The sequence below is a fragment of the Scyliorhinus canicula genome, chromosome 6 (genome assembly GCF_902713615.1).
Source record: "Scyliorhinus canicula chromosome 6, sScyCan1.1, whole genome shotgun sequence".
NCBI classification, from domain to species: Eukaryota; Metazoa; Chordata; class Chondrichthyes; order Carcharhiniformes; family Scyliorhinidae; genus Scyliorhinus; species Scyliorhinus canicula.
The window spans coordinates 86,845,158-86,870,746 of record NC_052151.1 but is presented as its reverse complement, the minus strand read 5'-3'; the positions used below and the strand labels follow the sequence as shown (position 1 = coordinate 86,870,746).

The window sequence follows — 25,589 nt, the reverse complement described above, 5'->3', positions numbered from 1 at the left end:
TAAAATTGATAGCATGTTGATAACCAAGAGCTATGGAACAAAGTCAGGTGTATGGAGTTGGGTTGTTGGGTTAATTGGTTGGTGGGTTAATTTGGTGGGCAGAGCCTGGGAACATGGAGTTACTTGGAGGGTGTTTTCCACTGAAGTGAGTGACGCATGTGAAACTGCAAACACTTGGTGGTGACGGCATGAGGGGAGAGCAATGAGGAAAGAAAAACCCAGCTGGAGCAGAGCCTGGTACTGAGGTTATTCTACTGGAGGGATGGCGGCGGAGCTGAGGTTGGGATAGCATGGGACGGCTAGTTGGTGGAGGTAGAGGGAGGGGGAGAGGGGATGCGGTTGCTTAATGACCGAAACAAAGAAAGGTAAATTGGTAAGGATGGCATAGAAGGGGAGTTTGGACAAACACATACAAAGGGGAAATGGCATGAGATGGCAATGGCATAGAGGGCTGGCATGGGAACAACGGAATGCCATTGGATGGGCATGACGTGGTCGGAAGACAATTGCATGGGGGGATGGTATAAGGGATGGCATAGAGAAGGTGGAATGTCATAAGATGTGCAAAACATGGGTGTGTGAGGCATGGAGGGTGGCATGGGAGGGGAGTGGCATAGGAAGGGGATTGGGCTACAGCATAGGCTGTAGATGGCATGAGACAGAGGGGGTGGCACAGGAGTGGGATGGCATGGGGAGAAACAGGGAGAATGAGAGGTTTGTATGGCATGAAGGAGGAACAACTTGGAGGGGGGCAGCATAGGATGAAAAATGGTGGCATGAGAAGATGGAATGAATGTGAAGGATGACATGGAAAGATGGAATCCCTAATGTGATTGCCATCTGTGTCCAGTATGCCTCTTGTCTCTCAGTGTGCCAACCATTAAAGTCAGCCTCTTTGTGAGGGTGAAGACACTACTGTAGGAAAGCTAGCCCTTTTTTGATTTTAATCGTACCTGACTACTACATTCCAACAATCTGTGTTCACGGGGTTCTAAGTCTCTTCTGCTGCAAGCATTTCATTTCATTTCAGTGACTAGAGGGACACTTGTCACTTCCTTACAATTTGAATAAATACCCATTAACCTCAAGCTTCGACTTTCATCACCCAGCCAGCCTTATAACCAGCTCAATAATTTGCCTTCAATTCCATGGGCTTTGATCTTGGCTTAGTTACTTATGTAGAACATTACCAAATACCTACTGAAAGTGCACATAATGAAATGAAATGAAAATCGCTTATTGTCACGAGTAGGCTTCAATGAAGTTACTGTGAAAAGCCCCGAGTCGCCACATTCCGGCGCCTGTCTGGGGAGGCTGGTACGGGAATCGAACCGTGCTGCTGGCCTGCTTAGTCTGCTTTAAAAGCCAGCGATTTAGCCGAGTGAGCTAAACCAGCCCCTAAGCTAAACCAGCCCCTAAAAACTACATCCTATAAACTACATCCACAGGCATTTTCATGTCTGCTACCTTAGTTACTTCCTCAAAAAATTTAACTGGGTTCATTAAACATGAATCAGAATTTATTAAGTGATGTTGACACTCTCTAATTAGCTCCAATTTTGCTTATGTGTTCACTTACATTCTTAATTTTTGATCCCAATAATTTTCGGCAACAGGTGTTACACTAACAGATCTAAAATCTCTTGGTTTTTCACTTTCTCACCCTTCTTGAATAATGTGGTTGCATTTGCTCCTCGCCTCTTGCCTTAGCCTACTTGCACACTCCTGCTGCAATTGCTATGGAAGTGGACCAGAAGGGAAATGGAATTTCAGCTCCAGCTTGTCTTCTACCTGAAACCTCTGTCAACTTCAGTTCCATTGCTTTATCGCCTCTCCTTGCCATCAATGAATCTTCATTGATTCCCTTTCCCTCACCATGTAGATCTTGAAATTATTGTCCACATTCACATCACCGTGGGCATCTCCCGACCTGTGGAACCCGATCAGCTCTACATTGCTGCATGCACACTCATCTCTTCTAATTCCAGCTTCCTTCGCACATTGCCTTTTATTTGGTCCAGCTTCTATAGCTCAGTTCTAACCCAACTCAATCTTATCCAAAATGTGCTTTTGACTTTTCCCATGTTACATGGGGTCACCAAAGTGTTGGTTGATCGCGCTTTCATCTCCAACATCATTTGGCAGGTGGTTTTACAGCTGGATGTCCTTCAAGTCGTAATGCATCCCTGTTTATCTAGGCTAAGGACTGATACCAATATGTGCTGGCTTGCCCGAACCAGCACTTTAGTGCTGCACTATCCTCCACCATTTCACATGGATTAATTATTTCCACCCTTGCAGGTGTCAGCTGCATCCTCAGCCTTCAGTGCATGGAACTCAAAATCAGCATTCGCGACACACACAGAGGGGACACTACCACAGGGGGGCATTACACCAACCCATATATAAGGACACAGCACACATGATCTTCCTCTTTCCAGTGGAGACACTCAGTGAATACACAGGGTTGAGTTGAAACACATCACACCCACCATGTGGATTGTAGCAGACTGGTTCGTCAGTCTGAGTAGCTATAGCAGGATTAACAGGAGAGTCGAATCCAAGTAGGAGAATCGTTGAGCATAACAAAACATGGTACCAGTGAGTGACTGTTAAATCCATATAGTTACAACTCAGTAAACAGTGACAACCAGCAACAGTACCCAGGCAGGATGATGTTCAAGATTCCGATTCCACAGCAGCTCATGTACCATGGCAATCTCAGTGAAAACTGGCGTGCATTCAGGCAGAGATTTGAGATCTACCTGGTAGCATCCGACTTAGATGGCATGGCGGATGCAGGGAAAATAAAACTTCTACTTACCATCATGGGTCCAGAAGCAGGAGAAATCCTCGAGACCTTCAATTACTCAAAGGGGCAAAACAAGTACGACTTCCAGGCAGTCCTGGACAAATTCTAAGAATTCTGCGAGGAAAATACAAGATAAAACAGTAAAAGAGGCGCCAATATTAACCACAAGGCGAAGGTAGGCTTTCCATTGCAGAAAACGGCAGTTTTGATTTGCGGCCATATTGGAAAAGGAGCTGCGCATGCGCAATTGCGAAAAAGGCCCCAAGTAAAGGAACAGTGATCTGCGCACGCACAATCGCTTCCTACACTCTACGCACAAGCTTCGTGACGTCAGAGGCCCCGGACCATGCCCACTTAAAGGGGAAATGTCCCAAAACAAGAAAACATTTTTTAAAGCCTCAAAAAAAGATTCTTTCACCTGGAACGACAGCACAATGCCTGAAATTCGACCAGTAGCTGAAAGTAACATCCGCAGAACCCTGCAACAAGCAGTTAGCAGAGCCCTAGAAGATGATGTTTTTTGTAGACAATGACTCAGGTGAAGATTTAATCTTGGGAGATGGCTACCCCAGTACCAAATCCAAACTGCAATCAGAAGTGTACCGTGAAGACCCCGACGACGGGTTCTTCAGATTGGGGAATCCTCAGCCCAGCACATACGACATCCCAACTTGTGAGTGCAGGATTATGCTGCGGCCTGACGCCAAGAGACATGGAGTGGTACAAACCCACAGAGAGTGGCCTGCTGCCACACAGAGAGTGGTCCACGCACTGCGAAGAGTGCCCGACTCCACACAGAGAGTAGTCCGCGCACCACGAAGGGTCCCAGCCTCCATATAGAAAGCGATGAAAGACTCCACAGCGAGACAACTGCACATTTCCACACAGAAAGTGACTCCAGTGACACAAGCCTCCACAGCAAGCTCGTGGACAGCCTCCATGATAGAAGCAGCGCTAGACTCCAGAGCGCAGTCCTTGCATGAACAAGAAGTGATGACGGTCTCCACAGCGAGACCAATGCACGATTCCACACAGGGAACGCTGCAAGACTCCACAGAGGGAGTGACACAAGCCTCCAAAGCGAGCTCGTGGACAGACTCCATGATGGAAGGAACACAAGACTCCAGAGCGCAGTCCTTGCATGAACAAGACCATGAGGGTCTAGCAACCTCCTCTGAGCAACCTGCAGCAGATGGTGCGGGTCTGCCATGCCCAAGTGAGCAACAGAAAGACTATGACAGTCTGCTACGCTCAAGTGCACAGCAAGAAGTCTATGATAGTCTACCACGCTCAAGTGAACGGCAAGAAGACACTGAGGCTCTACTCACTGTATGTGCGATAAGTGACAACGGCATCCCACTTCACATACCAGATGTGCAACATGACAGACCTCAGCTAGTGTGTACAGAGGCACTCGACAATCACAGTGAGACTACTGGTGACTCCGGTGACACCACGTTAATTCAATCCTCATCTGCTCGAGCCTCTCCACAAGCAAATGCATTCCTGAACGTTTTGACTCCGGACATGGAGCATCAAGAAACCTCAGAAGATGCAAGTGAACCTGCAATGACTCCGGATGGGGAGCATCAAGAAACCTCAGCTGAATCAAGTAAGTCGGACATGACTCCAGACGGGGAGCATCGACAAGCCAAAGCTGATTCAAGTAAGCCAGACATGACTCCAGACTGGGAGTGCCGCGAACTCAGTGACGGCACGCTCAAGGAAACAGCAGATGCCACCAAGGACGCTGACACGAGTAACTGTGTGAAGGACTCGTATTATCCACAGACTGTGGTCCTTGAGCGCAGCAAACATGACAACAAAACCAACCAACGCAACAACATCAAAGACAATAACGAGAAGCGTAGCAAAGGCAACAATGTCGACAACAAGCACGACAAAAACAACAACAATGGAACTACGACTGGTACGACATGGTACAACTCTGCCCATGAGGGACGCTGTTACTGCTCAGCTCAGTACAATGATATACCATGGCAGGACGACACAGATTGCATACATCGCTACCACAAGCATCGAAAGAAAACAAGAGTCCACATCAGACAACAAAGTGATTTGACCACTTCTTGGTTCCTGTGGTGAATGAGATTCACACGGTATTATAGTTACCAATGTCACTCTGTTCCAAGTATATATATGTATCAATATTGTAAGTGCAGTTGCACTACCTGACCATCATGGGGAGTAGCTCTGGGAGTACTCGAGAGTTTGTACTGGGCTCCCCCTTGGCTCCGCCCAGAACTCCTCCCCCTGGAGCTGCTGTATAAAGATCTGTGCCACAGAGTCAGCCAGCCAGTTCGCCGAAAGTTCAACGGCTAACAGGCTGGCTCTGTTGTAAGTATATTAAAACCGCTATTCTAATCCTACAGACACGTGTCCGTAGAATTGATGGTTCCATCAGTTCCTTACACACAGGGACATTGATGGCGTTCACAAGGCCATGCCACCATCAACATCATCAACTCACCAACCAAACAAGAAAGCCACTAGACCATATTAATTTATGAACTTTGGACTTATACATATTATTTGGACTTATTGTTTAATGATCACTGTCATCATGATTTGTACATGTCATCATTTATCTACCTATTTTGTTCAATTTTCTTTAACACTGTACAGAAAATATGTAACATGGAAAAAGGGGGATGTGGTGATATGCATCACTGTAAATACACAAGGGGTTAATGTAGATACACTAGGACTCTGTAAATACACAAGGGGTTAATGTGAACACATTAGACCTAGCTAGACACTAGAGGGAGAACCAGAGACATCATGACACACAGACAGTCAACCAATAGGTCAGTAAGATAGGACACGACCAATGGGTATTCAAAACACACACAGAGGTGACACTACCACAGGAGGGCATTACACCAACCCATATATAAGGACACAGCACATATGATCTTCCTCTTTCCAGTGGAGACACTTAGTGAGTACAGACAGAATTGATTGAAACACATCACACCCACCACGTGGATTGTAGCAGACTGGTTAGTCAGTCTGAGTAGCTATAGCAGGATTAACAGGAGAGTCAAATCCAAGTAGGAGAATCGTTAACAGTTTAATAAATGTGTTAAAGCTATCTCCAAGTCTGAACCTTCCTTTGTCAGAGTGCACATCAAGGAAGCAGCTTATGCTACGTCAAGAGCGTAACAAAACAGATAGCATAGTGGTTAGCACAGTTGCTTCACAGCTCCAGGGTCCCAGATTCGATTCCCGGCTTGGGTCACTGTCTGTGCGGAGTCTACACGTTCTCTTAAAGGTTGTAAGATTTCCCGTCTCTACTACATGTTTTCTTATACTCTTGACGTAGCATAAGCTGCTTCCTTGATTAACATATTTATTAAACTGTTAACGATTCTCCAACTTGGATTCGACTCTTCTGTTAATCCTGCTATAGCTACTCAGACTGACGGACCAGTCTGCTACAATCCACGTGGTGGGTGTGATGTGTTTCAAATCAACCCTGTGTACTCACTGAGTGTCTCCACTGGAAAGAGGAAGATCATGTGTGCTGTGTCCTTTTATATATGGGTTGGTGTAATGCCCTCCTGTGGCCGTGTCACCTGTGTGTGTGTCGCGAATGCCCATTGGTCATGTCCTATCTTACTGACCTATTGGTTGAATGTCTGTGTGTCATGTCTCTGGTGCTCCCTCTAGTGTCTAGCTAGTCTATGTGTATTTACATTAACCCCTTGTGTAGTTACAGTGATGCATATCATCACACTACATTCCCGCTTCTACTATGTTCCAGACTCCCACCACCCTCTGGGTGAAAGATCTTTTCCTCAGATCCCCTCTAAAAGTCTTGCCCCTCACCTTAAAGTTATGCCCCCTCGACCTTGACCCTTCAGCTAAGGGGAACAGCTGCTTCCTGTCCACCCTGTCCATACCCGTCATAATCTTATACTTAATCTTCTCCATAATCTTAAATTTAATGTAAGGTAGTATTATTACAGTTGTACAGGCATTAGAACAAAGAACAAAGAAAAGTACAGCAAGAAACAGGCGCGTTGGCCCTCCAAGCCTGCGCTGACCATGCTGCCCATCTAAACTAAAATCTTCTACACTACCTGGGTCTGTATCCCTCTATTCCCATCCTATTCATGTATTTGTCAAGATGCCCCTTAAATGTCACTATCGTCCCTGCTCCCACCACTTCCTCTGGCAGCGAGTACCAGGCACCTAGTACCCTCTGTGTAAAACACTTACCTCTCCTCTCAACCTTGTCCCTCGCACCTTAAGCCTATGCCCCCTAGTAATTGACCCCGACAATGGGAATAAGTCTCTGACTATCCACTCTGTCTATGCCCCTCATAATTTTGTAGACCTCTATCAGGTCGCCCCTCAACTTCCTTCATTCCAGTGAGAACAAACCAAGTTTATACAACCTCTCCTCTTAGCTAATGCCCTCCATACCAGGCAACATCCTGGTAAATCTTTTCTGCACCCTCTCTAATGCCTCCACGTCCTTCCGGTAGTGTGCCGACCAGAATTGAACACTAATGAGAACAAATCTGGAGTATTGTGTACAGTTTTAGTCTTATTATTTAATAAAGAACATAATTGCATTAGAAACAGTTCAGAGAAGGTCACTCAGTTGATTCCTGGGATGAAAGGGTTAACTAATGAGGAATGGTTGAGACTGTATCTGTTAGGAGTTCAGAAGAATTAGAGGTGATCGTATTGACACATATAAGATCCTGAGGGGACTTGACAGGGTGGATACTGAGAGATGTTTCTCCTTAGTGTTAAATATGTTTTATTCATTTATGGGATGTGAGAGTTGTTGACTAGGTCAGCATTTATAGCCTGTCCTTAATGGCCCTTGAGGAGGTGGTGGTGAGCTGCCTTCTTGAACTGCTGCAGTTTCTGTGGTGTCATTTTTTCATTTCAGTACACTCCCAGAGCTGTTAGGGAGAGTGTTCCAGGATTTTGGCCCGGCCACAGTGGAGGAATAGCGATATATTTCCAAGAAAGGTTGGAAATGACTTGTCGGGGAACTTCCAGATGATCGTGTTCTTATGTGTCTGCTCTCTTGTCCTTCTAGATGGGAGTGGTCAGGTGTTTAGAAATGAAAAGAAAATTGTTTATTGTCACAAGTAGGCTTCAAATTAAGTTACTGTGAAAAGCCCCTAGTCGCCACATTCCGGCGCCTGTTCAGGGAGGCTGGTACAGGAATTGAACCATGCTGCTGGCTTGCCTTAGTCTGCTTTCAAAACCAGCAATTTAGCCCTGTGCTAAATTAGCCCCTGAGAAGGTGTTGCCTAAGGAGCTATGGTAAATTATAAGAGAGATTATACCTAGGGGGCACAATTGAAAGCTAAAGGGCCTGCCATTTAAGATGGAGATGAGTAGCATATTTTTCTCTCACAGAGTTGTTACCCTATGGCATCCTGTTCCCCAGAGGCAGTGTCATCGAATACTTTTAAGGGTGATTTAGAAAGATTCTTGATTAACAAGGGATCAAAGCATATAAGTATTAGACAAGAAAGTAGAGTTGAGGACACAATCAGATCAGCCATGATCTTGTCAAACGGCAGAGCAGGCTTGAGGGGCCAAATGGTCAACTCCTGCCCCTAGTTTGTATGTTTGTACGTATGTATGTTAATGTTCACTTCTAATCCTTCAAAGCAGTTTGGGACTTATTGAATGTATAGCTCTTTATAAACATAGATTGTTATGAGATTCATCATCTGTAAACCTGATGTATTTTTCAAACTTAAAACAATTGTGTGAACAGCCTTGTTCCACACTAAAAGAGGTAACACAAAAAAAAGAAAAAATACTGCAAATGCTTTAAATCTCAAATAAAAAAATAGCAAATACTGACAGTGGACCTGTAAAGAAAATTGAGAATTTATTGTTTTGGGTAAATCCCCAGAGATAATAACAGAAGATTATGCAAATATTTTAGTACAGTTGAGAAAAAACAGAAGCGAAGAAAAAAAACATACATTCCAATTATAAAAATAAGTTAGTGAGTTGGTTGACCTCCAATCTACTTAAAATGTTGATTCCACATTCACAAGATTCCCCTCCCAAGGGGAGACCTGGAAAAAGCGACAAAGTCTGAAGATGCAGGAATGCTGATTTTTAAAAATTATTTTATTGGATATGAATACTTGTTGCCTATTCCTAATTTCTCTCGAATGTGGTGGTGAGCCGCCTTCTTGACCTGCTGCAGTCCATCTAGTGCTGATACATCCACACTGCTGTTAGGAAGGGAGTCCCAGGATTTTGATCCAGTAGCAGTGAAGGAATGGTGATATTGTTCCAAGGCATGGTGGTGAGTGGCTAGAAGGGGAACTCGCAGGTGGTGGACGGTGCTCCCATGTAACTGATGCCCTGTGCTTCTAAGTGGTAGAGTTTGTGGGGTATGGAAGGTTGTCGAATGAGCATTGGTAGACTGCAACAGTGCATCTTACAGATGGTACACACTGCAGTCACTGTTCACTGATTGTGGAGAGAGTGAATCTTTAAAGTGATGGATGGGGTGTCAGTATAGCGGACTGCTTTGTCCTGGATGGTGTCATTTTTCTTGACTTTTGTTGGAACTGTACTATCCAAACAAGTGGAGAGTACGCCATCACACTCTTGACTTGTGTCTTGTAGATTATGGATAGGTTTTGGGGAATTCGGAGGTGAGTTACTCACCACAAAACTCTCAGCCTTTGATCTGTTCTTACAGCCACAGTACTTATATGGCTGGTCCAGTTCAATTTCTGATCTATAGTAATCCGGCAGGACGTCGATGATAGTGCATTTGGGGATGATAATGTTGTTGAAAATTAAAAGTATGGTTAAATTATATCTTGTTGGGGCAGCACAGTGTCGCAGTGGGTTAGCCCTGTTGCCTCACGGCGCCGAGGTCCCAGGTTCGATCCCGGCTCTGGGTCACTGTCTGTGTGAAGTTTGCACATTCTCCCTGTGTTTGCGTGGGTTTCGTCCCCACAACCCAAAGATGTGCAGGGTAGGTGGATTGGCCAAGCTAAATTGCCCCTTAATTGGAAAAAATTAATTGGGTACTCTAAATTTTTTTTTAAAAATTATATCTTGTTGAAGATGGTCATTGCATGGCACTTGTGTGACACGAATGTTACTTGCATCTTATCCGTTGACTAGATCTTGCTGCATATGGACAGGGATTGCTTCAGTCCCTGCGGACTCCCAAATGTTACTGAACATCGTGATATCACCAGTGAACAACCCCACTTCAGACTTCATCATGAAGGATGGGTAATTGATGACCCAAGATGAACCATGTTTGTGTTGAATGGCACAGCAGGCTTTATGGGCAGGCAGGGTGGTCTACTGCTGCTACGATTCCGTGTGAACATGGTTGGGCACAGGACACTACCCTTGGGAACGCCTGCAGCGATGTCCGGGGGCTTTAATGATTGATGCCCCAAACCATTTCCCTTTGCGCTAGGTCTGACTAAATCCAGTGGAGTTTCCCTTCAATTCACAATGATCTCGGTTTCGCTACGGCTTCGTGCTGCCACACTTGGTAAAACGCCGCCTTGTTATCTTGAATTCAGCACTTTTGTCCATGCTTCAATCAAGGCTGTAATGATAACTGCAAATGCTGGCAAACTGTAGCTGGAATAGTCATCGTAAGAGTCGAGCAGCATTGTGGTGAAGTATCAACTGCACCCAGATCATTAACCAGCAGCACCACCTAACCCGCTAACTCTCTATCATCAGAATCAACCAAGGGATGTGATGAATTCAGTCATCACTCTAAACAAGAAAGCAAAAACAATCTACATAGCTCTGATAAAAGGTCACCCCCCCCCCCCCCCCTCAGCAGATGCCGCCTGCCCCGCTTGATGTTTTTAGCACTCACGATATTTTTATTTTATAATGTAAATAATTCTGCCGCTTAAACTATTTCCACGACAATAACTGAGTTAATGTTACTAAGTTAGATTTCTGAAGTCCCCCATTCCTTGTTTGCTTTCTCTGCCAAATCTTAACGCCGTGATTTTGCAATTTTCAAATCTGGTAATTTGATAAGACTCTCTTCCCATCCATATGTATTCACTTTAGCCCTTTTCCTGCCTTTTCTTTGCCCATTGCCAGCATTTGTTAAACTCAAACTCAGTCTCATTAACAGCGATCGTCATCTTCCCGCCTGCTCCCTGCCCATTGTCAGCTCCTCGTTCTCCTTTATCCCCTCAAGTGCCTCGTTGTTCCTCAGACCTGACCCCAATTTGTCCGCACCTTGTTTCCCCCAAGCTGCATTTTACCTACCCACACTTGGCTTCTCCTGTGTTCACTCTGACTCCCCGAGTGAGGGAAAGGTGCTAGATTAAGCCCAAAGCGCGCAATAGTCAATTTTCACTTTCGAAATGTACGAACTGCATTAGCTCCCTCTCAATCGGGTTGTTTAAGTCGATACTTCTTGTGTTGCAGAACGTTTCCCTGACCAGTTGTGGTCATATTGTAGTTTGTCGTTCATTGTGGTCTTCGCAGCCTGCCGGGGGTTGATGTAGCTGCACCCAGCTCCTCATTCATCCCAAACCTCTCTCTTAATCTCCCTCTCTCACTCTCCTTTCCTTCACTCCCCCTTGCTCTCTTCTCACTCACTCGCTTTCCATTATTTCAACTTCCACTTACTCTTCTCCCTCACTCCCGCTTCCACGCTTCTCCCTCACCCTCCTCTCCCTCACCTTCCCTTGCACTCTTCTTCACTCTCCCTTCCACTCTTCTCCCTCAATCTCACTCCCCCTTACTTTTCCCCATCATTCTCCTCTTCCTCACTCCCTCTTGCTCTCTTCTCCCTAACTCACTGGCCCTTACTCTTCTCCCTCATTCCTCCCTCCTCCACTCCCTTTTGCTTTCTTCTCCCTCACTCAGTGCCCCCTACTCTTCTCCCTCATTCCTCCACTCCCTCTTGCTTTCTTCTCCCTCACTCGCTGACCCTTACTCTTCTCCCTCACTCTCCTCCCTCTCTCTCCTCTCTCACTTTCCCTTGTACTCTTCCCCCTCACTCACTTCCTCTTACTCTTCTCCCTCATTTTCCTCTCCCTCACTCCCTCTTGCACTCTTCTTCCTCCCTCATTCTCCCAACTTTCCCCTCACTGCCTTCCAGCCACTCATCTGTTACTGGTGACGTTGCCATTCCCCTCCTCCTCACTGTTACACTGAGAGTTCTGGTGGGCTCCCGCCCTCACCATCAGCTGGAAATGCACCGTCTTTGGGAATAGCAGCGCTCAGCGCCTTTCTCTCCGCCTTACCTCCGGATCCCACCTCCTGGGATCAAAACAAAACCGGATACCACCTCGCATCCATCGGGACCCACGGCGGAAAATAAAAGGTAACAGGAATTTCGGAGAGAGTGAGAGAGAGAGAGAGAATGGAAAAGCAAACAGCCAGTTGAAAATTCCATGCATGTTCTCCTTGTGTCCCCCCCGGGGTTGCGTTTCCAATTGGAGATTGAAGGAAATGACCCGGGAATGTGGTGTCCTGGGACCTCTCTGAGGGGCTGCCCACCAGGGAGGGTGCTTAGTGTTACTGGCTGAACCTTGCTGTAAATCATTCACTTCTGGGCTGGAGCACAGGAGGTTAATGGAGTTTAAAGTGACTCGGTTTGTTGGAAGCCCCAGGGTGGGGAGAGAAAGGGCTGTTTTGTCCCCCCCCCCCCCCCCCCCCCCCATGTCCCCCTGGTTAGTTCTCCCCCCAGATACTTTATGCCCTTTAAGAACAACCCCGGTGGACTCTGCCTGTGCAGGGAGAGGCTGCCAGGGATATGTGCTGACTGCCGAGGTCTGATTTTAACCCGTGTGCTGGTCGTTTCTCCATCTCCCCTACCCCGACTGCGGAAGGATTTCGGAGCCTCTGTCCGACCCACTCGTGTGGCGTGAGCCACGGAGCGGCCGGAATGGTCATTGAGGAAGCAGCAACCCCAGAGAGGAGGCTGGTTGTCTCCCATGCTTTCTACTCGGTGCCAGGGTGAGGGCGCACGGATCTCGTGTATTTTCCTGGAAACGTGAAGCTGCAAACAACTCAAACCTCATTTGTTTCCCTTTTTAGATTGAGTTGCCATAAACTGAAAAAAAAATGCTCAGTAAGCTTTGATAAAATCTTTTTCTTAACTCTTTAATCACTAGTTTCTATTCACTCCCTCGAAGTGGCATTATTGTATTCTACTGTAGAAATAGTGGAATAAAAACATGTGGCAGTGACAGCCCCTTATTAAAGACAACTTTCTCCAAACGAACAACTGGTACATAAATTTATAGAAGTTTACTTTGCAGAATGTGGCCGTTTAGCCCATTCGATTTCCGATGGTACCAACTCTACTCTGTGTGTAGCACAAAGAAAGGCAAGTTACAATCGTCCGGCAAACCTTAGTGAATCAAGGCAGTGTGTATCTACTGTCTTTGAATATTCAAAGCAGCAATCTTCAAAGTTCTATAACTTTAAATTTCTATTTAAAAAAAATTAATTTAGAGTACCCAATTATTTTTTCCAATTAAGGGGCAATTTAACGTGGCCAATCCACCTAGCCTGCACATCTTTGGGTTGTGGGGGTGAAACCCACAGACACAGGGAGAATGTGCAAACTCCTCATGGACAGCGACCCAGGGCCGGGATTCGAACCCGGGTCCTCGGTGCTGTCGGCAGCAATGCTAACCACTGTGCCACCGTGCTGCCCTAACTTTACAATTTCTAATGCATTCCCAGATTCCTTTGCTTTTCAAGTCCTTGAATGCATTGCCGCCTCACAAATCTGTCCCCAACTTTTGTGTAACTCCATGCTTGAATCCTTTCAGTGTGGTTTTCAAGCCTGCTGCAGAAAAGAAATAGCTCTTTTTCTTTTTCCAATTTATTTTTTGGCAATCCTTAATTGCCTCTCAGAAGGGTGTGGAGACCTGTCTTCTGAACCACTGCAATGCATGTGGTGGAGGTACATTCACAATATGGGATGGAGTTCCAGGATTTTTCCCCAATGACAGTGAAGCAAGAATGATATCGATCCAAGTCAGGATTGGATTGGAATTGGTGTGTGGTGGTGCCCTCATGCGCCTGTTAGCCTTGTCCATCTAAGTGGTGAAGGTCGTGGGTTCAGAAGGAACCACGGTGAGTTGCTACAGAGCACCTTGTAGATGGTGCATACTGCTGTGCAACAGTGCTGGTAGGAGTGAATGTTTCAGATGGTGATAAAACAAAGAACAAAGAAAATTACGGCACAGAAACAGGCCCTTCGGCCCTCCCAGTCTGCACCGATCCAGATCCTTTATCTAAAACCTGTCTCCTATTTTCCAAGGTCTACTTCCCTCTGTTCCCGCCCATTCATATACCTGTCTAGATGCCTCTTAAATGATGCTATCGTGCCCGCCTCTACCACCTCCGCTGGTAAAGTGTTCCAGGCACCCACCACCCTCTGCGTAAAAAACTTTCCATGCACATCTCACTTAAACTTTCCCCCTCTCACCTTGAAATCATGACCCCTTGTAACTGACACCCCCACTCTTGGAAAAAGCTTGTTGCTATCCACCCTGTCCCTACCTCTCATAATTTTGTAGACCTCAATCAGGTCCCCCCTAAACCTCCGTCTTTCCAACGAAAACAATCCTAATCTACTCAACTTTTCTTCATAGCTAGCACCCTCCATACCAGGCAATATCCTGGTGAACCTCCTCTGCACCCTCTCCAAAGCATCCACATCCTTCTGGTAATGTGGCGACCAGAACTGCACTCAGTATTCCAAATGTGGCCTAACCAAAGTCCTATACAACTGTAACATGACCTGCCAACTCTTGTACTCAATACCCCGTCCGATGAAGGCAAGCATGCTGTATGCCTTCTTGACCATTCTATCAACCTGCGTTGCCACCTTCAGGGTACAATGGACCTGAACTCCCAGATCTCTCTGTACGTCAATTGTCCCCAGGACCCTTCCATTGACCATCTTGAATTTGATCTTCCATAATGCATCACCTTGCATTTGCCTGGATTGAACTCCATCTGCCATTTCTCTGCCCAACTCTGCAATCTATCTATATTTTGTTGTATTCTCTGACAGTCCTCCTCGCTATCTGCAACTCCACCAATCTTAGTATCATCTGCAAACTTGCTAATCAGACCACCTATATCTTCCTTCAGGTCATTTATGTAGATCACAAACAACAGTGGTCCGAGTACAGATCCCTGTGGAACACCACTAGTCACCCTTCTCCATTTTGAGACACTTCCTTCCACCACTACTCTCTGTATCCTGTTACCCAGCTAGTTCTTTATCCATCTAGCTAGTACACCCTGAACCCCATACGACTTCACTTTTTCCATCAATCTACCATGGGAAACCTTATCAAACGCATTGCCTATCAATGATAAGTCTATTTTCTTCCAGATGTGAATAGATCCTATCCCTCAGTATCTTCTCCAACAGTTTGCCTACCAGGTCATTTATGTAGATCACAAACAACAGTGGTCCGAGTACAGATCCCTGTGGAACACCACTAGTCACCCTTCTCCATTTTGAGACACTTCCTTCCACAACTACACTCTGTATCCTGTTACCCAGCTAGTTCTTTATCCATCTAGCTAGTACACCCTGAACCCCGTACGACTTCACTTTTTCCATCAACCTACCATGGGAAACCTTATCAAACGCCTATCAATGATAAGTCTATTTTCTTCCAGATGTGAATAGATCCTATCCCTCAGTATCTTCTCCAACAGTTTGCCTACCACTGACATCAAGCTCACAGGTCTATAATTCCCTGGATTTTCCCTGCTACCCTTCTTAAACAATTAGCAATTCTGCAGTCCTCCAGGACCTCACCCGTGCTCAAGGATGCTGCAACGATATCTGTTAAGGCCCCAGCTATTTCGACCCTCGCTTCCCTCAGTAACCTGGGATAGATCCCATCCGGTCCTGGGGACTTGTCCACCTTTATGTCTTTTAGAATACCCAAAATTTCCCCCTTCCGTATGACAACTTGACCTAGAGTATTTAAACATCCATCCCTAGCCTCAACATCTGTCTTGTCCCTCTCCTTTGTGAATACCGATGCAAAGTACTCATTAAGAATCTCACCCATTTCCTCTGAGTCCACGCATAAATTCCCTCTTTTGTCTTTGAGTGGGCCAATCCTTTCTCTAGTTACCCTCTTGCTCCTTACATACAAATAAAAGGCTTTGCGATTTTCCTTAACCCTGTTAGCCAAAGATATTTCATGACCCCTTTCAGCCCTCTTTATTGCGCGTTTCAGATATTCCCGATATTCCTCCAAAGCTTCATCAGTTTTGAGTTGCCTCGATCTTATGAATGCTTCCTTTTTCATTTTAGCTAGTCTCACAATTCCACCCGTCATCCATGGTTCCCTAATCTTGCCATTTCTATCTCTCATTTTCACAGGAACATGTCTGTCCTGCACTCTCATCAACCTTTCCTTAAAAGACTCCCACATTTCAAATGTGGATTTATCCTTAAACAGCTGCTCCCAATCCACATTCCCTAGCTCCTGCCAAATTTTGTTATACTTGGCCTTTCCCCAATTTAGCACTCTTCCTTTCGGACCACTCTTGTCCTTGTCCATGAGTATTCTAAAACTTACGGAATTGTGATCGCTATTCCCAAAGTAATCACCGACTGAAACATCAACCACCTGGCTGGGATCATTCCCCAATACCAGGTCCAGTATGGCCCCTTCCCGAGTTGGACTATTTACATACTGCTCTAAAAACTCTCCTGGATGCTCCTTACAAACTCTGCTCCATCTACGTCTCCAACACTACACAAATCCCATTCAATGTTGGGGAAGTTAAAATCTCCCATCACAACCACCCTATTGCTCCTACATTTTTCTATAATCTGTCTGCATATTTGTACCTCTACTTCATGCTCGCTTTTGGGAGGCCTGTAGTAAAGTCCCAACAATGTTACTGCACCCTTCCTATTTCTTAGCTCCACCCATATTGCCTCAGTGCTCGAATCCTCCATCGTGCCCTCCTTAATCACAGCTGTGATATCATCTCTGATGAGTAATGCAACTTCCCCCCCCCCCCCTTCTACCTCCCTCTCTATCCCTCCTGAAGCATCTATACCCTGGGATATTTAGTTGCCAATCCTGCCCTTCCCTCAACCAAGTCTCAGTAATACCAATAACATCATATTCCCAGGTACTGATCCAAGCCCTAAGTTCATCTGCCTTACCTGCTACACTTCTCGCATTAAAACAAATGCACCTCAGACCACCTGTCCCTTTGCGTTCATCACCTCTTCCCTGTCTACTCTTCCCCTTAGTCACATTGAGTTTATTATCTCGTAACTTACTGGTGTTAGTTGCTGCTTCTTTACTGACCTCTAACTTCCTAATCTGGTTCCCATCCCCCTGCCACATTAGTTTAAAACTTCCCCAACAGTGTTAGCAAAAGCACCCCCTAGGACATTGGTTCCAGCCTGCCCAGGTGTAGACCATCCGATTTGTAATGGTCCCACCGCTCCCAGAACCGGTTCCAATGTCCCAAAAATCTGAACCCCTCCCTCCTGTACCATCTCTCAAGCCACGTATTCATTCTGACTATTCTTGAATTTCTACTCTGAGTGTCCCGTGGCACTGGTAGCAATCCCAAGATTACTACCTTTGAGGTCCTACGTTTTAACTTATCTCCCAACTCCCTAAATTCTGATTGTAGGACCTCATCCCTTTTTTAACCTATATCGTTGGTGCCTATATGCACCACGACAACTGGCTGTTCACCCTCCCCCTTCAGTATGTCCTGTAGCCGATCGGAGACATCCCTGACCCGTGCACCCGGGAGGCAACATACCATTCGGGAGTCTCATTTTTGACCACAGAAACGCCTGTCTACTCCCCTTACAATTGAATCCCCTATGACAATAGCCCTGCCAGTCTTTTTCCCGCCCTTCTGTGCAGCAGAGCCAGCCACAGTGCCATGAGCATGGCTACAACTGCCTTCCCCTGGCGAGTCATCTCCCCCAACAGTATCCAAAACGGCATACCTGTTTTGGAGGGAGATGACTGCATGGGACACCTGCACTGCATTCTTGCTCTTTCTCTGCCTTTTGGTCACCCATTCCCTGTCTCCCTCACCAATCCTAATCTGTGGTGTGACCAACGCACTGAATGTGCTATCCACGTCCTCCTCAGCATCGCGGATGCTCCAAAGTGAGTCCACCCGCAGCTCCAGAGCCGTCATGCGGTCTAACAGGAGCTGCAGCTGGACACACTTTGCGCACATGAAGGAGTCAGGGGCATCGGCCGGGTCCCTGAACTCCCACATTGCGCACGAGGAGCATAACACGGGTCTGGGATCTCCTGCCATTTTTACCCTTTACCTTAACTGACTACAAACTATACTATCAAATAATTAATAAGTGAAAGGAACAAAGACTTTACTTACCAATCACAATACTCACCAACACAGAAAGAGTTAAATTTCTCCCAGCTGCTGCTAATTGGAGCACTTTCCTTACCAGCCAATCAGGTCACTGCTTTGCTGTGATGTCACCCTTCCAGGTAAGTTTTTAAAGTTTTAAAGAGGTAAACTTACCTTCCCAACGACCCCTCGCCACTGCTCCCGCCGAGAATCTGAAGTCCGCTGCTCCTTATCAACAGTCTTTTGTTTTGGTTAGAGGAGGAGGGCGGGGTGGAGACACTACACGTGTAGTGTCTCGGGTTTAGCCGCTGCCCAAATATATCAGTTCACTCACCTTCCCAGAGCGCAATTCGGCCGCTCCCACTCAGCTCCTCCCACGCACCGCTCCTGCAAGGTAGGTTTTTAAAAATAGGGTAACTTACTGCTCCCGTTCAGCTCCTCCCATGCACTGCAAACTGCAAGGTAAGTTTTTTTTTAAAATAGGGAAACTTACCGCTCCCGTTCAGCTCCTCCCACGCACTGCAAACTGCAAACAGCCCCCTGGTTACAGCTCTCGCTGAAAAAAAAGCACACTCCGCGCTCCTGAAGTGTTGAACTAGGCTGTTTTGTCCAGGATGCTGATAAGCTTCTTGAAACAGAAGCGTTTAGCCATCTGTTTCCCAGCGCTCACAGCACTGAGAAACACAATGATACAAGGCACCCAGGTTAGATAGGGGGCCTCAGTGGAGAATGCATGGCTGAGGCTGCACATAGCCCCATTTTCTGCACCGAGGAGCTTCACTCGCCAGAACCCCTTCAGTGTAGCGCGAGGTCCCTGGAGCCCCTGAAGCCACTCTCTACAAGCCCCAATGTACAATGGGAGGGTCCTTGGGTCCCCCCCAATGCACTATGGGAGGGTCCTTGGGACCCCCCCAATGCACTATGGGAGGGTCCCTGGGCTGCCCCCGCCCCACCCTGCATACCCACCAAGACCCACGCAGGGCACCCCCGGCCCGATCACCACTGCACAGAAAAACGGAAGCATGGTACCTTGGCAGTATCAACCTGTACAGTGCCCCTTCCAGCTGACACCCAGGTAGCAATGCCAGGGTGCCAGACTGGCACTGGCAGGGTGCCAAACTGGCACTGCCCCCACCCTGTCCAAAAGGCATGCACCTGGGGGCCTCCAATCCCTGGGAGATGTCGATCCACCTGGTCCCGTTTACGGAGACCAGTACTGAACGGCGTTCGCCTGAGATCTCCGAGGTGAAAGGGATAGATCCCAATGCCTCGGGTACCCCGGATAACTGCATGTTAAAGGGAGACTAGATGTCTCGCTTTAATATGCAGATTTACTAAAATGTGATCCCGTCCACAATGGGGCGATCTAGTGAGACGTTGCGAGCCAGGTACATCACAGGAGTGGGGTTTCCTGGCTTCTATCGGCCACACTGTTCCACGATGAATTGCTTTTCGAGCATGGCATGGCTGTTCGATCATGCCCTATATCTTGTAGAAGGTGGACAAGCTTTGGTCAGTAAAGAGATGCTGTAGAATTCTCATCCGCTGACCTACTATTGTAGCCACAGTATTTATATGGCTGGCCCAGTTAAGTAATGGTAACTCCCAGGATGTTGTTTATGGGGAATTTTAGCAATGGTAGTGCCATTGAATGTTAATGGGAGATGGTTAGATTCTCTCTTGATGGACATGGTTAGTGTCTGGCACTTGCATGGCATGAATGTTAGTTGCACTTTAGTGGCCCAAACCTGAGTGTTGTCCAGGCCTTGCAGCATTTGGGCACAGGCTGCTTCTGTATCTGCAGAATAGAGAATGATATTGAGGACTGTGCAATCACGGGCAAACATCCCTACTTCTGATGGAGGGAAGGTAGTGATGAAGCGGCTGAAGATGGGAAGAGTAGGAGTCTGAGGAGCTCTTGTAGCCATATTCTGGGACTGCGATGATTGGACTTCAACAGCCACAAGTTCCTTTGTGTTAGGTATGCTTTTTGTCAGTGGAGAGTTCTCCCCATGATTTGCATTGACCAGGTTTGCACAGGACCTTTGTGTTAAGAGAAGGCCACTCTCACCTTACTTCATCTATTTTGCTCTGAATGCTTTGCATATTCAGAAATAGTGCCTTTAACTTTAAATTTGTTCTACTTTTCTCTGATGTAATCTGAGTCGCTAATATCCTCTTAACTTTGTTAAACTAACTGTCCATTTCTGCCCCACTTGGCTTATTTTTACGAGATTGCCACTTTGCACTATAGAGTTGCATATTTCTTTCTGCTTTTGAATGTACCTGTTCCTGCATCCTATTACACCCATGCATGCATGCACCAATAATTTAAAACCCTATCCACCAAGTTAGTTATTACATTTACCAGAACTCTTCTAGCCTGGTTTAAGTGCAGCCCATCCCATCAGAACATCTTCCCCTTTCCCCAGTACTGTTGCCAGTGCTGTCCCCAAAGTGGACTTGTTTTTCAACATTTAGTTGGAGGGAAATTTTACTCATAGACAAGCAGTGAATCAGGTCAGAGGTCGTGGAGGGATCGTGTGAAGTGACGGTCAGATAGAGCAGGGTGTCATCAACATAAATATAGGAGCTGTTATTAGGCTTTTGGACGATTTCACCGAGGGGTAGCATGGAGGTTTGAAATAGAAAGGAGTAAAAGGTAGATTCTTGGAGAAATCAGGTGGTGTGGGAGTGGGAAGAGAAACCATTACTGTTGATTTTATGACTGGGTGATAGATAGGAATGGAACCAAGTGGCAACAATCCCGCCCAACTTGGTGTTGGAGTAAAGGCATTGTACGTGGATCATTTGGTCAGCTGCGTCAAAGGCTTACAGAGAGGCAGAGGAGGATGAGGAGGCATAGTAACCACGATCACAGTCACATAGGGTGTAATTTGTGAATTTGATAAGGGCTGTTTCAGTGCTATGACAGGGACAGAAACTTGCCTGGACAATTCAGACATCTGCAAATGATGGGCAGAAATTTGGCAACATTATAGAAGATTCCAGGAATAATGATGATAGAATTTAGACCTCAGGAATGCATCTCTCCTATCCCCAGTTGATGATCGCTACAGTTTCTAGTAATAGGATGATAGGGTTCAATGGAAAAAGAATTACTAACCTAGTGATCATTAATCACTAATGTAGTGAAACTACAATTTTGTAGTATTAACAATTTGTCAAACTTAATAAAATGTATAGAACAGCAAATTTGTGGTTGACTCATTTTGGTTGAAGCCATTACTTGATGTCCTCTTTTCTTTATTCTTTCATGGGCTGTGGTATAAGTTTTAAGTATTATTTGAACTTAAATTTGAATTGTGTTCATTTTAGACCAGGGGTGGACAAACTACGGCCCGCGGGCCGCATGTGGCCCGCCAAAGGTCTTTATGCGGCCCACCAAGATCAAGTCATTAAAAAAAAAATTTTTTTTTAATTTTTTTTAATTTAAGGTTAATGGGGGGGCTGTTGGGTTACTGGTATAGGGTGGATACGTTGACTTGAGTAGGGTGATCATTGCTCGGCACAACATGTGTTTCATGTGCAGTTTCTACTTTAAAATATTAATTAATAAAAATTAATTGCTTTTTTTTCTTTAAAAACCTTTTATTTTGGCTATTTTAAATATTAATTATTTTACTTAATATACTATGCGGCCCTTTAAAATTGTGAATTTCTGAATGTGGCCCTTGCACGGAAAAGTTTGCCCACCCCTGTTTTAGACCATATAGATGGCAGGAGACAGTTTGGTGAAGTAACTTAGGGGACTTGACTAGTGTACTAGAGCTCTTGCTTCCAGTTCAGCCTTGAGCACAGTTTGACACTTGGTGTCTCTTCTTCCTCAGTATCTTCTGCTTCCCTTTGGACTGCAGGCACTTGAAATGCAACCTGCTCAGTGAAAACTACTGCTTATTAACTCTTTACAAGCCACAACTCACAGCGTGGTCAATGATTCTGATTGGCCTAATTGAGGGTGTGCTATTTCCTAATTTACTTAAGGGGTGTGTGATCAGTTTCTAATTGGTTTCTCAAGTGTAACGGTCATCTATTGATTTAATTTCCCATTGTCCCCTGACCGCTCCTCCAAGGTGTCAATTACATATGGGACCATCCCTCCTCTTAAATGCAGAACAATACTTTTCACTGTACATCAGTACTCTTAACAATAAATCTAAATCTCCCATTAACGTTTGTTTCTGTTACTTCTATGACTTCCTACTAAGATAAGATAATATTTTCATATTTTCCTTGCACTTGGGGAAGAGGCAATAGCATAGTGGTATCATCACTGACCCAGGATAATGCTCTGGGGACATGGGTTTGAAACCCGCTAGGGCAGATGGTGAAATTTGAATTCCATAAAAATATGGAATTAAAAAGTTTAATGATGACCATGAAACCACTGCCGATTGTTATAAAAACACATCTGGCTTACTAATGTCCTTTAGGATAGGAAATCTGTATCCTTGCCTGGTCTGGCCTATATGTGACTCCAGACCCGCAGCAATGCGGTTGACTCTTAAATGCCCTCAGGGATGGGCAACAAATACTGGCCAGCCAGTGACGCCAACATCCCATGAATGAATAAAGAAAAAAAAAATTTGTTCAGAATCGGGGAAGTATGCTGTCATGCCCTAATGATTGATATCTTGAGCTCATCGTCTCAGACTTCATTTGACTGATATTAAATCAGATCCCTATTAGTGACTCTGGACGGGATTCTCTCTTGCCTGACGCCAATGTCATAATTGGTGATCGGGCGAAGAATCAACTACGATGCCCAAATCGGGGCCTGTGTCAGTTTGACACCGGGCAGCCATGCTCCGCCCCCTCCGAAATAGTGTCATTGCGTCACGCGCCTTTGCAACAGCATTGGTATTGGTGCATCATTGGCAGGCCTTCCGCGATGCTCCACCCCCAATGGGCCGGATTCCCGACCACGCAGGCCATGTGTTGTCTCAGCGGTCGGGAACCTGGCCTGGCAGCTGCGGACTGTGCCCAGCGCCGCCATACTCAGCCGGGATCTGTGCCACAAGGCTGGGGGGCTTCTGCGAGGGCTCGGGGGACTGGTGTGGGGTGGCTTGTGGATGGCGAGTCAGGTCCGTGCATGGCCCTCACCATGTTGTACCGCGCGACCGCTGCAGGTTGTCGCCATGCACATGACCGGACAGGGACTCGGTCATTCTAGGCACAGGAGGAGGGAGTTTCACCAGGCGCCTCGGCTAGGCCCTCACCGGTCATGGAATCGGTGAGGGGTCTGCGCCAATTTATTCATTGTAAAACATCCACTAATTCTCCGTTCGAGCTGGCCATTAGCCGCTGAAGCGGAGAATCCAGCCCTCCATGTTTTGTACAGATCATTTGAACGTTGATGTTAATTCTATCTGTGGTTATTTAGAATGGGTAACTTTACATTTAAAACAATGATAGAGTGGTAAAGTTGCTTGCAACCTTAAAACTAATAAATAAGCTTAAAAAGTGGATTATATGGTATTCAGGGCAAATGTCCAAAATGTGTCAGAATATCTATCCAGAAACAGCCACTGAAGGCTGAAGTCCCGCCGCTGAGAGGCCAATCCCGCCGACGTGGTTTCAACCACCTCTGGTGGCGGCGGGATTGGTGGCGCGAGCGGGCCCCCGGGGTCCTGGGGGGGCGCGGGGCAATCGGACCCCGGGGGGTGCCCCCAAGGTGGCCTGCCCCACGATCGGGGCCCACCGATCGGCGGGTGGGCCAGTGCCGTGGGGGCACTCTTTTTCTTCCGCCGCCGCCACGGCCTCCACCATGGCGGAGGCGGAAGAGAACCCCCCTACCGCGCATGCGCCAGTGGTGACATCAGCAGCCGCTGACGCACCGGCGCATGCGCAAACCGGAGAAGGCCTTTCGGCCAGCCCCGACGCCGGGCGGCGGGCGTCAAAGGCCGTTGGCACCGGGTTTGGCGCCAGTCGGTGTGGCGCCAACCACTCCGGCATGGGCCTAGCCCCTAGGTGCGGAGAATTCCGCACCTTTGAGGAGGCCCTATGCCAGAGTGGTTGGCGCCACTCTGCTACGCTGGGACCCCCCGCCCCACCGGGTAGGGTAGAATCCCGGCCCATGTCTCCAGGCCCTCTTGATTACTCATCTAGTGATATCCCATGAATTAAATAACCAGTTTACACCAATCAACAACAGATGTCATAGCAACCATTACCAGGACTAGCTTTCAATTCCAAATGCATTAATTGAATTTAAATTCCACCAGCTGCTGTGGTGGGATTTGAACCTATTTCCCTCAGACTGGCATTTGGAATGCTAGTCCAGTGATATTACCAGTACATCACCATCACACCCCCCCCCCCCCCCCCCCCCCATTTTGTCCAACTGTTAGAAGTTTGTGTCACCTCCTAAAAGATTGGCGTGAATTGTGTTTTAAATTAAAACAGAAAACATACAAAATTGAAATTCAGAGATTAGCTTGTATCGAACAGAAAGTGAACTGGATTTGATTTTTATTACTGTGACATTGGTGCTCGATTTAGTGTTGTGGGGCTTTGAGCTGAATATATTTTAACAAAAAGTGGCTGTGCAGGTATACTGTAATTTCGAAAGATCAGCTGGCAGTTGGCAAATTAATTTACCTCCCTTCGAGCTTAGTGTTCAGCATGCAATTTAAGAAAAAATAATCAAACATTTTGTTGAGTTAACTTGCAGAAAAGCCAAAAGACTGTTAAAATGAATTGTAGATCTTTGTAATTGTCTCATCTGGATAAAGAGATGATGAGGCCAACCTCTGTAAGAGATGCAGTTACTGTGGCGACATGATCAGCTGCTGCCCCAACACTGTGTGCCCAACATGTTTGTGTGCCAGGGAATGCCAAGGCATTCAGCAACATATTAGATGCTGTTGAGTCTAACATCTGAGAATAATAAATTCTCCATTGAACTCTGTGATTCCTACAACACTTTACATTGGAGATAATTTGAGTGCAGTGCTTGTTATCAGTGAAAAACAAGGAAATATGGTTAACTAAAAATAAAGTGAAAACAAATTTTAATGAGTGAAATCTTTCAATAATGCTTTTTAAGTTTAAACAGCATGCCTCTTGGGAATATACCCTAAGAAAGAGGATAGCACTTTCAGAAGAGAGAGAGAGAAAACTCACAGAAGGAGGAGGGAGGGAATCAATTTTTTTAAAGTGCAGTCACGTACAGCTGAAAATAATACATTCCGATTGATTATGTAATCATTGCACTTCTGATTTATCGTATGCAGTTTCTGGCATTATCACTATCTATATTCTCATTATGCTTTAACATTTCTCATTAACCATCTTGTGTTACAATATTAATTATTCAATCTCACGCACTGTTGTGTTGTGCATGCTGACTTTTAATTTACACCTT

At 46.1% G+C, this 25,589-nt stretch overlaps 1 protein-coding gene across 1 annotated transcript in view; it reads left to right on the top strand.

Moving 5' to 3' along the window:
- The first annotated feature begins 11,850 nt into the window (after positions 1-11,850).
- The window catches only part of dse (dermatan sulfate epimerase), a 102,361-nt gene continuing 88,622 nt past the window's right edge, over positions 11,851-25,589 (top strand). Inside the window, exon 1 of the mRNA XM_038799635.1 lies at positions 11,851-12,167. The gene's annotated coding sequence lies outside the window, so the exon portion shown is untranslated. The remainder of the gene's footprint in view (positions 12,168-25,589) is intronic.